This window comes from Rhinopithecus bieti, unplaced genomic scaffold (assembly GCF_001698545.2).
Source record: "Rhinopithecus bieti isolate Rb0 unplaced genomic scaffold, ASM169854v2 scaffold_2574, whole genome shotgun sequence".
In the NCBI taxonomy this organism is placed as follows: domain Eukaryota; kingdom Metazoa; phylum Chordata; class Mammalia; order Primates; family Cercopithecidae; genus Rhinopithecus; species Rhinopithecus bieti.
In genome coordinates, this window is record NW_016804493.1 from 6,006,438 (window position 1) to 6,020,018 (window position 13,581).

Below are 13,581 nucleotides of genomic sequence, written 5' to 3' on the forward strand. Positions count from 1 at the left end.
TTTTTTTTTTTTTTTTTTTTTTGTTGAGACGGAGTCTGGCACTGTCATCCAGGCTGGAATTCACTGGCGTGATCTCAGCTCACTGCAATCTCTGCCTTCCAGGTTCACGGCATTCTTCTGCCTCAGCCTCCCGAGTAGCTAAGATTACAGGCGCCCGCTACCACATCCAGCTAAGTTTTTTTTTTTTTTTGAGACGGAGTCTCGCTCTGTCGCCCAGGCTGGAGTGCAGTGGCTGGATCTCAGCTCACTGCAAGCTCCGCCTCCCGGGTTTACGCCATTCTCCTGCCTCAGCCTCCCGAGTAGCTGGGACTACAGGCGCCCGCCACCTCGCCCGACTAGTTTTTTGTATTTTTTAGTAGAGACGGGGTTTCACAGTGTTAGCCAGGATGGTCTCGAACTCCTGACCTCGTGATCTGCCCGTCTCGGCCTCCCAAAGTACTGGGATTACAGGCTTGAGCCACCGCGCCCGGCCCCGGCTAAGTTTTGTATTTTAGTAGAGACGGGGTTTCACCGTGTTAGCCAGGATGGTCTTGATCTCCTGACCTCGTGATCCGCCTGCCTCAGCCTCCCAAAGTGCTGGGATTACAGGCGTGAGCCACTGCGCCCAGCCATCACTCTTAATGAAAGAAATGCAGATGAAAATCACCACACTGAGATATCATTTTTCACCTACCAGATTGGCAACAAGCAAAAAGCTTGATAACTATCTTGGTAAGACTGTGGGGCATTCTTTTTTTTTTTGAGACGGAGTCTCGCCCTGTTGCCCAGGCTGGAGTATGCAGTGGCACGATCTGTGTTCATTGCAAGCTCCGCCTCCTGGGTTCATGCCATTCTCCTGCCTCAGCCTCCCCAGTAGCTGGGACTATAGGTGCCCGCCACCACGCCTGGCTAATTTTTTGTATTTTTAGTAGAGGTGGGGTTTCACTGTATTAGTCAGGATGGTCTCGATCTCCTGACCTCATGATCCACCCGCCTTGGCCTCCCAAAGTGCTGGAATTACAGGCGTGAGCCACCACGACTGGCCTGTGGGGCATTCTTATCCACTGCTAGTGTAACTGGAAATCTGTGCCACCTGTATGATGGTAATATCTTCAAAATTACAAATGCACAAACCATTTGACCTAGCAATTTCTTTTCTTTTTTCTTTTCTGTCTTTTTTTTTTTTTTTTTTTTTTTTTTTTTTTGAGACAGAGTCTCGCTCTGTCACCCAGGCTGGAGTGCAGTGGCACAATCTCGGCTCACTGCATGCTCCGCCGCCCAGGTGTAAGCAATTCTGAGCCTCAGCCTCCTCAGTAGCTGAGATTACAGGCATGTGCCACCACGCCCAACTAATTTTTTTGTATTTTTAGTACAGATGGGGTTTCACCATCTTGGTCAGGCTGGTCTTGAACTCCTGATCTTGTGATTCATCCACCTGGGGCTCCCAAAGTACTGGGATTACAGGCGTGAACCACTGTGCCCGGCACTAGCAATTTACTTTCTAACAAAGTATCCTATTTGTATATGTTCAAAGTTATACATAGAGAAGGATATTTGTTGCAGCATGGTAAGAACAAGAGCACAGTGGCTCACTCCTATAATCCCAGCACTTTGAGAGGCTCACTTGAGCCCAAGAGCTGGAGAACTGCCTGGGCAATATAGGGAAACTTTGCTTTTACAAAACGTTTAAAATTTGGCCTGGTGCGGTGGCTCACGCCTGTAATTCCAGCACTTTGGGAGGCTGAGGTGGGTTGATCACGACGTCAAGAGTTTGAGAGCAGCCTGCCCAACATGGTGAAACCCCGTCTCTACTAAAAATTAAAAAATTAGCTGGGCATGGTGGCACGCGCTTTAATCCCAGCTACTCGGGAAGCTGGGGCAGGAGGTTGAATCACTTGAACCCGGGAGGCGGAGGCTGCAATGAGCCGAGACTGCTCCACTGCACTCCAGCCTGGGCGACAGAGCGAGATTCCATCGTGTGCACACACACACACACACACACACACACAAAATTAGCCAGGTGCAGTGACAGACACCTGTAATCCCAGGTACTCGGGAGGCTGAGGCAGGAGAATCACTTGAACTCAGGTGGCAGAGGTTGCAGTGAGCTGAGATCGTGCCACTACACTGCAGTCTGGGTGACAGAGTAAGACTCTGTCAAAAAAAATTTTTTTTAAATAAATAAATAAAATAAAATAAATAAAATTTAGTTGGGCAGGGTGGCAAGAGCTTATAGTTCTATCGAGTTGAGAGGCTGAGGCAGCAGAATCCCTTGAGCCCAGGAATGTGAGGTTAGACTGGGCTATGATCGTGCCACTGCACTCCAGCCTGGGCTACAGGGCCAGATCCGGTCTGTAAGAAAAAAAAAAAAAAAGAAAAAAAATACACATGCAAAAACCAATCAAATTGAAATGAAATCAAATGAATGGAATTAAGGAAGCTGTGGTTCATGGTGTCTTTTGTTTATATAACTTCATTAGATAATAAACTATAAACTATTTTAAAGCAGGGAACTGGTGTTTTTTTTTTCTTTTTGAGACCGAGTCTTGCTCTGTTGCCCAAGCTGGAGTGCAGTGGTATGATCTCGGCTCACTGCAACCTCCGCCTCCCGGGTTCAAGTGATTCTCTTATCTTGTCCTCCTGAGTAGCTGGGACTACAGGTGCTTGCCACCATACCCGGCTGAATTTTTGTATTTTTAGTAGAGACCGGGTTTCACCATGTTAGCCAGGATGGTCTCGATCTCTTGACCTCGTGATCCTTCTGCCTCTGCCTCCCAAAGTGCTGGGATTACAGGCGTGAGCCACCGCGCCCGGCTTGTTTTTTTTTTTTTTTTTTTTTTTTTTTTTTTTTTTTTTTGACAGAATCTTGATCTGTCACCAAGCTGGAGGGCAGTGGCGAGATCTCAGCTCACTGTAACCTCTGCCTCCCAGGTTCAAGCAATTCCCCTGCCTCAGCCTCCCAAGTAGCTGGGATTATAGGCACGGGCCACCATGCCCAGGTAACTTTTTGTATTTTTAGTATAGATGGGGTTTCACCATGTTGGCCAAAATGGTCTCAATCTCGTGACCTCGTGATCCGCCCGCCTCAGCCTCCCAAAGTGCTGGGATTACAGGCATGAGCCACCACGCCTGGCCTTCTTTTTTTTTTTGTTTTTTTGAGACAGAGTTTCGCTGTATCCCCCAGGGTGGAACATAGTGGCACAATCTTGACTCGCTGCAACCTCCGCCTCCCAGGTTCAAGTAATTCTCCTGCCTTAGCCTCACAAGTAGCTGGGATTACAGGTGACCACTACCACACCCGGCTAATTTTTGTATTTTTAGTAGAGATGGGGTTTCTCCATGTTGGTCAGCTGGTCTCGAACTTCTGACCTCAGGTGATCTGCCCTCCTTGACCTCCCAAAGTGCTAGGATTGCAGGCATGAGCCACTGTGCTGGGCCTTTTTTTTTTTTTCTTTTTTAGTTTTCTTCCTCCAGTGCCAAGGAACTGGCTTTTATTTGAGGGTGAGGGGATCCAGAGTCTGGCTCTGTCATCCAGGTTGGAGTGCAGTGGCGCTGTCTCAGCTCACTGCAGCCTACGCCACCTGGTTTCAAGCCATTCTTTTGCCTCAGCCTCCTGCGTGGCTGGGATTACAGGCACATGTCACCATTCTGGGTTACTTTTTGTATTTTTAGTAGAGACAGGGTTTCTCCATATTGGCCAGACTGATCTGGAACTCCTGCACTCAGGTGACCCGCCCGCCTCAGCCTCCCAAAGTGCTGGGATTACAGGTGTGAGCCATCGCACCCGGCCTGGATTGCATTTTATACTCCAGAGCTCCCTGTTCAATCAGATTGAGGCAAAACTTAGGTGAACTCACATCTTTACTTGGCTTCTTTCCCTGCCCTATTCTGCTTTCCCCACTCCCCTAGGAAATCGCTTACACAAGAATTCGTGTCTCAGGCTCTGCATCTAGGGACCCAAACTAAGATATCCCTATGGGCAGTCCTGGCACCCAGAGGGAATTTCTGCTACCAGTAACAGCCACACATCTCATCAGGGGCCTGAAGATTTCACCTTCTCCAAGAAGTCCTCCCTCCCAGACCTGGACCCTCACATTCTGGCAGTAGATTGTTTGTTTAACAATAAGGATTTTGGATGCCTACACTGTACTAGGCACTGCACTAAACACTTTATGTGCATTAGCTCATTAAACCCTCCCAACAACCTGATTTGGTAAATTCTATTTTAATCTCACAGATAAGGAAGCCGGGCTCAAAGAGGTTGAGTGGCTTGCCCACAGGGTTAGAAAGTGATGAGAGGCCAGGTGTGGTGGCTCACACCAGTAATCCCAGCACTTTTGGATCCTGAGGTGGGAGGATCGCTTGAGCCAAGGAGTTCAAGACCAGGCTGGAGGCCAAGAGTGGTGGCTCATGTCTGTAATCCTAGAAGTTTGGGAGGCTGAAGTAGGCAAATCACCTGAGGTCAGGAGTTCGAGCAGCCTGGCTAGCATGGTGAAACCCCATCTCTACTAAAAATACAAAAATTAGCCAGGCATGGTGGTGCGTGCCTGTAATACTCTGGAGGCTGAGGCAGGAGAATCACTTGAACCCGGGAGGCAGAGGTTGCAGTCAGCCGAGATTCTGCCACTGCACTGCAGCTTGGGAGACACAGCGAGACTCCATCTCAAAAAAGAAAAAAAGGACCAGCCTGAGCAACGTAGTGAGACCCAGTCTCTATGGTGTAAGAAAAAAAAAATGTTTTTAAAGGGCTAAGTGTGGTGGCTCATGCCTGTAATCTCAGCACTTTGGGAGGCCAAGGCAGGAGGATTGCTTGCACCCAGCTGTTCGAGACCAGCTTCAGCAACATAGCAAGACCCTGTGTGGTGGCACACATCTATAGTCCCAGCTACTTGGGAGGCTGAGGCGGGAGGATCACTTGAGCCCAGGCGCTGGAGACTGCTGTGAGCTGTGATTGCACCACTGCACTCCAAACTGGGCAACAGAGTGAGACCCTCAAAAGAGAGAAGAAAGAAAAAGAAAAAAAAAGAAAGTGGTGGGAGCTGGGCGGGTTTGTCTAAGTTTAATCCTTGGATTTATTCACTAAATTCTGCTCTATTTTATTTTTATTTTATTTATTTTTGGAAATGGAATCTCTCCATGTCACCAGGCAGGAGTATAGTGGCATGATCTTGGCTCACTGTATTTTCTGCCTCCTGGGTTCAAGCGATTCTCCTGCCTCAGCCTCCTGAGGGGCTGGGATTACAGGCATGCGCCAGCACGCCCAGCTAATTTTTGTATTTTGAGACAGAGTTTCACCATTTTGGCCAGGCTGGTCTCGAACTCCTGACCTCAAATGATATGCCCGCCTAGGCCTCCCAAAGTGCTGGGATTATAGGCATGAGCCACCATGCCCAACCAACTCTGCTCTATTTTGTTTATTGTATTATTATTATTATTTTGAGACGGAGTTTCACTCTTGTTGCCCAGGCTGGAGTGCAATGGTATGATCTCTGCTCACTGCAACCTCCGCCTCCTGGTTTCAAGCAATTCTTCTGCCTTAGCCTCCTGAGTAGCTGGGATTACAGGCGCCTGCCACCATCCCCACTCATTTTTTGCGTTTTTAGTAGAGACAGGTTTCACTGTGTCGGCCAGGCTGGTCTCGAACTCCTGACCTCATGATCCTCCCGCTTCAGCCTCCCATAGTGCTGGGATTACAGGCGTGAACCACCATGTCCGGCCGACTGTGCTGTATTTTGTAACACAGAGTGTGTGAGCATGTGTGTGTGTGTATGTCTAATGGCTCTGCGTACCCCAGATGGTGAAACCATGTACAGATTTTTGTGTCTGCTGCTGCACTGAGGGTTTCATTTTACTAAAAACGTTCCTGGAGTTTCTTTGCTTCTCAGGCAGGGAGGTGCCAGAGCAGCCTGGAAAAAGCTACCTCTCCTCTGCCAACCATACTGCCCCAGAAGGCAGGGTGGAGCCCTTTGCCTCTGAGCTCCTTGGGGGCACATTCTGTTTTCTTGAGCCCCCGCCAAAGCTGCAGTTGCAGGCATCCCTGCCTCCCACTTCACTGCGGAGCCTGGGACCTGCATTGCTGAGAACAGCAGCAGTGGGAGGCAGCTCATCACCTCCCTGGAGGCCTCCTGGGTTCACAGAAGAAACAGCAGGCACTGAAGTGGGAGAAGGAGGATGAGACCTGGGGCAAGTGTAGACAGGGGATGACTCTAGTGGGAGAAGACTGAGGGAAGCAGAGAGTGTGAATAGGAGGCGGGTGGTGGGAGCTGAGCAGGAGGTTGCTCTTCATTGATTCAACCAGTTGTTTTTTTTTTTAGACGAAGTCTTACTCTGTTGCCAGGCTGGAGTGCAGTGGTGCGATCCCAGCTCACTGCAACCTCTGCCTTCCAGATTCAAGCGATTCTCCTGCTTCAGCCTCCTGAGTAGCTGGGATTACAGGTGCCCACCACCATGCCAGGCTGATTTTTGTATTTTTAGTAGAGAAGGGATTTCACCATGTTGGCCAGGCTGGTCTCAAACTCCTGACCTCAGGTGATCTTCCTGCCTCTGCCTCCCAAAGTGCTGGGATTACAGGTGTGAGCCACTGCACCCGGCCAACCAGTTGTTTTTAACCACCTACTATGTCCTCAGCACTGTTCTAGGGCCTGAGGATACAATGGTGAACAAACCAAACATCCTGCTTGAATGGAGCAAGATGGGAATAATGACAGTAATTATAACGGTTAGTACTTTTTGAGCATTTACTATAGAGTCAAGCATTTATCCTACCCTCATGACAATTTCAGACATTTGATACTATTATTCAGCTACTTTATAGACGGTTACACAGAGTTAGAGCTGGGTCCATCTCCATTATGACTGACTTCAGGGCCTCTCAGCTTCCTTATTTTGTAAATTTATATATATTTTATTTTATTTTTTGAGACAGAATCTCACTCTGTCACCCAGGCTGGAGTGCAGTGGCACAATCTCAGCTCACTGCAATCTCTGCCTCCTGGCTTCGAATGACTCTCCTGACTCAGCTTGCTGAATAACTGGATTACAGGCGCCCGTCACCACACCTGACTAATTTTCATGTTTAAAAATTGGCCACTGGCTGGGCACAATGGCTCACGCTTGTAATCCCAGCACTTTGGGAGGCTGAGGCGGGTGGATCACCTGAGGTCAGGAGTTCAAGACCAGCCTGAACATGGCGAAACCCTGTCTCTACTAAAAATACAAAAATTCGCTGGGCATGGTGGCACACACCTGTAATCCCAGTTACTCGGGAGGCTGAGGCAAGAGAATCACTTGAACCTGGGAGGCGGAGGTTGCAGTGAGCTGAGATTGCACCACTGTGCTCCAGCCTGGACAACAGAGTGAGACTCTGTGTCAAAACAACAATAACAAAAAAATTGGCCAGGCTGATCTTGAACTCCTGACCCAGAGTTTTCTGCCTGCCTTGGCCTCCCAAAGTGCGGGGATTACAGGCATGAGACACCTTACTCGGCTCTAATTTATGTATATTTTAGAGATGGGGTCTTGCTATGTTTCCCAGGCTGGTCTTGAACTCCCAAGCTCAAGCCATGCTCCGACCTTGGCCTCCCAAAGTGTTGGGATTACAGGTGTGAGCCCCTGTGCCTAGCCTTAGGCTCCTTATTAACAACAGATTTGGAAAGTACATTCTTGTAAGAAAAATTCAAACAATACAGATAAAGCTCAAGTTCTCCCTACTTGTTCCCACCCTTAGCAGTCTCTCCCTAACATGCATTCCTTTCCGGTCCTGTTCCTGTGTATCCACACACTGTCTATCCATAAACACTATTTTTGATTCTAGAGGCTTCCCATACATGTTACTGTACAACTTGCTGCTTTTCCCTTAACATGAGGTCCTGAACATCACTCCCTACTGAACATATAGATCTGTCTTGCATGGATATGCCTAGTTTTCCAGCTGTAAACCGAAAGGCACCTGAGACTGGTCTCAATCAATTTACAAGTTTATTTTGCCAAAGAATGTGTGTACCTGGAAGACAGGTCTGTACCTTTCTCCAAAGATGATTTTGAGGCCTTCAATATGAGAAAGGTCAGATATTGGGGAAAGAGGAAAATTTTTTTTTTGAGATGGAGCCTTGCTGTGTTGCTCAGGCTGGAGTGCAGTGGCACAATCTCAGCTCACTGCAACCTCTGTCTCCCGGGTTCAAGCGATTCTCCTGCCTCAGCCTCCCAAGCAGCTGGGACTACAAGCATGCAACACCACGCTCAGCTAATTTTTGTATTTTTAGTAGGCAGGGTTTCACCATATTGGCCAGGCTGGTCTCGAACTCCTGACCTTGTGATCTACCCGCCTCGGCCTCCCAAAGGTCTGGAACTACAGGCGTGAGCCACCGCGCCTGGCCTGAAAGAGGAAATTTTTTAAAGGCATGGGTAGGTAAGAGGCAAATGCATTCTTCTGAGCCTTTGATCAGCCTTTCACATGTGAGAGGGGGATAGAGGACTAGTAGTCACTTATGCTTTCATCTAGCTTAGTGAATTTGCATCTTTACATAAGAAAAATAAACATAGGGCAGAGGAAGCAATGAGATATGCATTTATCTCACCTGAGCAGAGAAATGAGTTTGAGTTCTGTCAAAGTCCAGCACCTGTGAAGATAAGTGATCAATTCACATTGTCAGAGTGAAATTTCACAGAACTGTTTGAGGGTACAGATTTTGGGGCACACAAGGAATTTCCTAGTGGGCAAATTGTGAGAGCCAGGCCATATCTAGCTTTTTTATCTTTGTAGTTATCTTGTTTAGGAATAAAATGGGAGGTAGGTTTGCCTGATGCAGTTCCCGGCTTGACTTTTCCCTTTGGCTTAGTGACTTTGGGGTCCTGACATTTATTTTCCTTTCACATAGTAACCTAGAGAGAGACACTCAGGAGTATTTCCAATTTTCATCTATGACAATCAGTGCTACCATTCACAACTTACCCGAAAGCTCCGCAGATCCTCTCCCCACTACGGAGTTGGAAAGTTTCTTCACAAAGGACCCACGTGAGGAAACCAGCGCAAACCCTTCTAACTGCAAATCCAATGGCAGCTGCTTCCGCTTGGGCAAATTGTGATTTTTTTTCCCCTTCATCAGTGGATTTCTCTCCCGAGGAAAGCGACAGCTCTTGGTGCCGTCCAGAAGGGGTTAAAAAAAAACAAATAAACAAACCCAAACCAGAAAACAAACAAACAAAAAAGCAACACATTAACCTGGATCCGCGAGTCCCAGAAAAAGGGCCTGTGTCTTTAAGGCGTGTAGGTCCTCTGGGAGTTGTAGTTTCGTGGGTCCTGGAGCGGCCCTCTTCCCACCTCCCTTCCGGATCGCAGCCCCGCTGCACTTCAGGAAAGCGCTGCCCCGGCCACCCACGCTGGCCCGTGCGGTGGCTCCGAGTGTCTTATGCCAGGCGGGGGCCTGGCCAGGCGGGGCGCGGAGGTGAAACTATATTTCCCAGCGCGGCAGGTACGTTAGTCCGCGAGGGTCCCCGCAGGGCCTCTGAGCCCCAGCAGCTTCCCTGTGCACCCTCACTGACTGGGAGCATCGAGTCGTGCCGCGGGCCGCCCGAGTCCTGACAGGGAAGAGTCCCCGGGAGCTTTGCGGTGTCCCCGGGAGCCCACAAGGGTTTCTGCGCTCCCGCGTCCCCTTGGCCTGGGTCTTCCAAGAGGAGCCCCGGGCCCCGGCTGGTGCGGCGGGACCTGCGGGCGGCTGGGACCAGGAGGGATGCGGACCTCAGAGGATCCTCACCCTGAGGCAGGTGGGACCCTGGATGCCGGCGCTGCTCTGATTTTACTTTGAGGCCGCTTCTTCTGCCTTAGTTTACCCGGCCAGGGCTCAGTATTATGCACGAATCTCAATGATACGCTGTTGGATAATTTACAACACGATTTTACTCCCAATTAACTTCTTTCGGTCTGTTATTTCAGAAGGCAGCAAATCAGAGTCCTCCGTGAGCTTTTTTTTTCCTCTTTAAAGTTATAAAATGTGCAGTCCCTGACCCACCTGTCTTCAAAAGGTTCATATGAAGAGTTCTTAGTACTTTATTCTCTCTCTGGCTCCTCAACCTTATCCCAGTCTTGGACAGCGTGGAGGTGAGGACACTAAAAATATTTCAACTTGATCTCAGCAGATGAAGCTCTATTGAAAGTGGGTAGAGGCCGGGCGCCAAGGCTCATGCCTGTAATCCCAGCTACTTGGGAGGCTGAGGCAGGAGAATCTCTTGACCTCAGTAGGTGGAGGTTGCAGTGAGCCGAGATCATGCCATTGCACTCCAACCTGGGCGACAGAGCGAGACTATGACTCAGACAAACAAACAGACAAAAAACGAACCTTAGAGCCTTAGGGCACACTTTCTCAGTACCTCTTGAGATTGTGTAACTCCAGCAAACTATTAATTAAAAAAAAAAAAAAACCGGGTGAGGTGGCTCACGCCTGTAATCCCAGCACTTTGGGAGGCCGAAGCTGGTGGATCACCTGTGGTCAGGAGTTTGAGACCATCCTGGCCAACATGGTAAAACCCCGTCCCTACTAATAATACAAACATTACCTGGGCGTGTTGGTGCACGTCTGTAATCCCAGCTACTTGGGAGGCTGAGGCAGGAGAATCGCTTGAACCTAGGAGGTGGAGATTGCAGTGAGCCGAGATCATGCCATTGCACTCCAGCCTGGCGACAGAGTGAGAGTCTCTCAAAAAAAAAAGCAAAAAATGAAAAACAAAAAAGCCAGGCATGGTGGCTCACACCTATAATCCCAACACTTTGGAAGGTCAAGGCGGGAGGATTACTTGAGTCCGGGAGTTGTAGGTCAGCCTGGGCAACAAAGCGAGACCTTATCTCAACAAAAAATAAAAACTATCAGGACTCATGCATAGTCCCAGCTACTTGGGAGGCTGGGATTGGAGGATCGCTGGAACCTAGGAGTTTGAGGCTGCAGTGAGCTGTGATCACACCACTGCATTCCACCCTCTGGTGACAGAGCTGGACCGTGTTTCTCCAAAACAAAACAAAACAAAAACCTAGCCTGCCTGTACTTTTAAAGGAATGGCAAAAGGCAAAATTACTTTTGCGCCAACCTAATGACTATGTTTCTGCTTTTTTTTTTTTGAGACGAGTCTCGCTCAGTCGCCCAGGCTGGAGTGCAGGGGCACGATCTCGGCTCACTGCAAGCTCTGCCTCCTGGGTTCACGCCATTCTCCTGCCTCAGCCTCCCAAGTAGCTGGGACTACAGGCGCCCGCCACCATGCCCGGCTAATTTTTTTTACAATTTTAGTAGAGAAGGAGTTTCACCATGTTAGCCAGGATGGTCTCGATCTCCTGACCTCGTGATCCACCCACCTCGGCCTCCCAAAGTGCTGGGATTACAGACGTGAGCCACGGCGCCCAGTGTTTCTGCTTTTTAAACTACAGTTTTCATGTCTAGAGCTTCAGTGAGATAAGAGCCAATTCTTAGGACTGATGGGTAGGTCGTATGAAGTGACACTGATGTGCCTTTGCCATAGTGCCTGAAAAAAGCACTCCATATGTATTAGCTACCTGTATCATTTTACCTTTTGTGTTAATCTCTCAGGGGATGCCCCTTAGCCTTGCTTGATTCCCCAGGCCTTCCCTGATTTTTTTCTTCTTCAGGGCAATCTTTAACTCAGAGAATGTTTGAGAGCTTCCAGTCCTTCCTCCTTCAGGGACAGGTTAAACTCTCCTGCTTCCTTGCCTGGCTGGAAAGATCTATCATTCATTGAGTCACTGGTGTGTGCCACATACTTTACATTGTAGTTCATGTTGAAAACAGTCCTGGGAAGTTGATGTCTTTGGCCTTAAATTTCAGATTAGGAAACTAAGGCTTAGAGAGGTTAAGTAACTGCTGGGTGCAGTGGCTCATGCCTGTAATCCTAGCACTTTGGGAGGCCGAGGCGGGCGGATCCCAAGGTCAGGAGTTCGAGACCAGCCTGGCCAGCATGGTGAAACCCTGTCTCTACTAAAAATACAAAAAATTCTCCAGGCATGGTGGTGGGCGCCTGTAGTTCCAGTTACTTGGGAGGCTGAGGCAGGAGAATCGCTTGAACCTGGGAGGTGGAGGTTGCAGTGAGCCAAGATTGTGCCACTGCACTCCAGCCTGGGCGACAGAGCGAGATCCCATCTAAAAAAAAAAAAGAGGGCCAGGCACGGTGGCTCAAGCCTGTAATCCCAGCACTTTGGGAGGCCGAGACGGGCGGATCACGAGGTCAGGAGATCGAGACCATCCTGGCTAACCTGGTAAAACCCCGTCTCTACTAAAAAATACAAAACTAGCCGGGCGAGGTGGCGGGCGCCTGTAGTCCCAGCTACTCGGGAGGCTGAGACAGGAGAATGGCGTAAACCCGGGAGGCGGAGCTTGCAGTGAGCTGAGATCCGGCCACTGCACTCCAGCCTGGGCGACAGAGCAAGACTCCGTCTCAAAAAAAATAAATAAATAAAAAATAAAAGAATTAAAAAAAAAAAGAAAAAAAGGTTAAGTAACTTGCCTAGGATCCTACAGGAAGAGGTAGAGATGGGGACAGAGACTTTTGGGACTGATACTCAACCCAGGACTGTTTCTCTGCCCCTGTCATTAGTAAGGGATACCCTCCCCACTCTGGCCATGACCTGTCACCTGCCCATGTCTCTCCAGTACTGTGCTGAGATGAAGACTAGGCTCAGACCTTCTGGGCCACTGGACTCTCTTTGGGGCATTTCTTTCTTTTTTTTTCTTGAGACAGAGTCACTGTGTTGCCCAGGCTAGAGTGCAGTGGCACGATCTTGGCTAACTGCAGCCTCCGCCTCGTGGGTTCAAGTGATTCTCCTGCCTCAGCCTCCTGGGTAGCTGGGACTACAAGCGCACATCACTACACCCAGCTAATTTTTGTACTTTTAACAGAGATGGGGTTTTGCCATGTTGGCCAGGCTGGCCTTGAACCCCTGACCTCAAGTGATCTGTCTACTTTGGCCTCCTAAAGTGCTGGGATTCCGGACGTGAACCACCACATCCTGCCATTTCAAGGATTTCTTTCTTGCTGTCTTTTTTTTTTTTTTTTTCCAGACAGGGTCTGGCTTTGTTACCCAGGGTGGAATGCAGTGGTGCCAGCTTATTGCAATCTCTGCCCCCAGGGCTGAAGCAACGCTCCCACCTCAGCCTACTGAGTAGCTGGGACTATAGGCACAGTCATTATGCCCGGCTAATTTGTGTGTGTGTGTGGGTGTGTGTTTTTGGTAGGGATGGGGTTTTGCCATGTTGCTCAGGCTGGTCTCAAACTCCTGGGCTCAAGCGATCCACCTGCCTTCGCCTTCCAAAGTGCTGGAATTACAGGTGTGAGCCACCGTGCCTGGCCTCTTGCTGTCTTTCAGTGCCTTTGCTTGGAACCAGATAACATTATCACCATCAGCTGAATAAGAATCTGAACGATCCAGGTATGTTGCAACTTTGACTATTCCTGGTCTCTGTGAAGTGGAGATAATAGGAGATAATATTTATCTTGCAGGCCCTAAGGGTGTTGTCAGGATACAAAAAATCACAGCACCTTAACTGTGGTCCAGAGTGCTCAGTCCTAGTGGCTTTTCTTCCCTCCCTCCCTCCCTCCCTTCCTCCC

The 13,581-nt window shown here is 49.1% G+C and overlaps 2 protein-coding genes across 6 annotated transcripts in view; one reads left to right on the forward strand and one right to left on the reverse strand.

Annotated features, from left to right (window-relative positions):
* ST3GAL2 (ST3 beta-galactoside alpha-2,3-sialyltransferase 2) overlaps positions 1 to 9,034 on the reverse strand; it is an 84,021-nt gene extending 74,987 nt beyond the window's left edge. The window contains exons 1-2 of the mRNA XM_017868745.1: positions 8,930 to 9,034; positions 8,556 to 8,597 (exon numbers count right to left, since the gene is read on the reverse strand). The gene's annotated coding sequence lies outside the window, so the exon portion shown is untranslated. The remainder of the gene's footprint in view (positions 1 to 8,555; positions 8,598 to 8,929) is intronic.
* Positions 9,035 to 9,288: 254 nt separating this feature from the next.
* The window catches only part of FCSK (fucose kinase), a 28,904-nt gene continuing 24,611 nt past the window's right edge, over positions 9,289 to 13,581 (forward strand). The window contains exons 1-3 of one of the 5 annotated variants that reach the window (XM_017868739.1): positions 9,289 to 9,449; positions 9,911 to 10,075; positions 13,340 to 13,402. The gene's annotated coding sequence lies outside the window, so the exon portion shown is untranslated. The other 4 variants (XM_017868740.1, XM_017868738.1, XM_017868741.1 and 1 more) reach the window with 4 other exon arrangements.